The sequence below is a fragment of the Penaeus monodon genome, chromosome 24, assembly GCF_015228065.2.
Source record: "Penaeus monodon isolate SGIC_2016 chromosome 24, NSTDA_Pmon_1, whole genome shotgun sequence".
Lineage (NCBI taxonomy): Eukaryota > Metazoa > Arthropoda > Malacostraca > Decapoda > Penaeidae > Penaeus > Penaeus monodon.
The window spans coordinates 14,880,028-14,880,417 of NC_051409.1; the positions used below are offsets into that span (position 1 = coordinate 14,880,028).

General features: G+C 42.6%; 1 protein-coding gene across 1 annotated transcript in view; it reads left to right on the forward strand.

Moving 5' to 3' along the window:
- Positions 1 to 261, forward strand: part of LOC119588872 (A disintegrin and metalloproteinase with thrombospondin motifs 9-like) — a gene marked incomplete at its 5' end in the record, with an annotated part of 149,434 nt that extends 149,173 nt beyond the window's left edge. Inside the window, 1 exon segment of the mRNA XM_037937511.1 lies at positions 1 to 261.
- Between the last annotated feature and the right edge of the window lie 129 nt (positions 262 to 390).

A 390-nucleotide genomic window follows, 5' to 3' on the forward strand; every position in this document is an offset into this window, starting at 1 on the left:
CCATCAAATCCGTATTTCGCTTGTCTCTGCAATGATGCATGAATCTCCTTTCGAAATACTCGAATAGTTGTCCCAAACAAGAAGTATGGCGTCGCGAAAATGCTAGGATAAAATTTGCGGTTCTGTGAGTCCATGTCGCTTAAACTTTATTGTTACTAACGGGATATGATGGCTGATGATGTTCTCTGCCTTGTCTCCTTTTTATTTTTTTCTAATGATTTGTAACTTATTCAATAAAGTGATTTTCTAAGACTGGTGCCACCATTTGCCTTTTTAATGTCAATATCCAGAACTCTTGAGTCGGTGTCTCGGCTCAGCGGCTGAGCGCGCCTCCAGCTTCGGAAGACCCTTGTTCGATCCCTCTTAGGTTTGAAGGGGACACGATCGAGT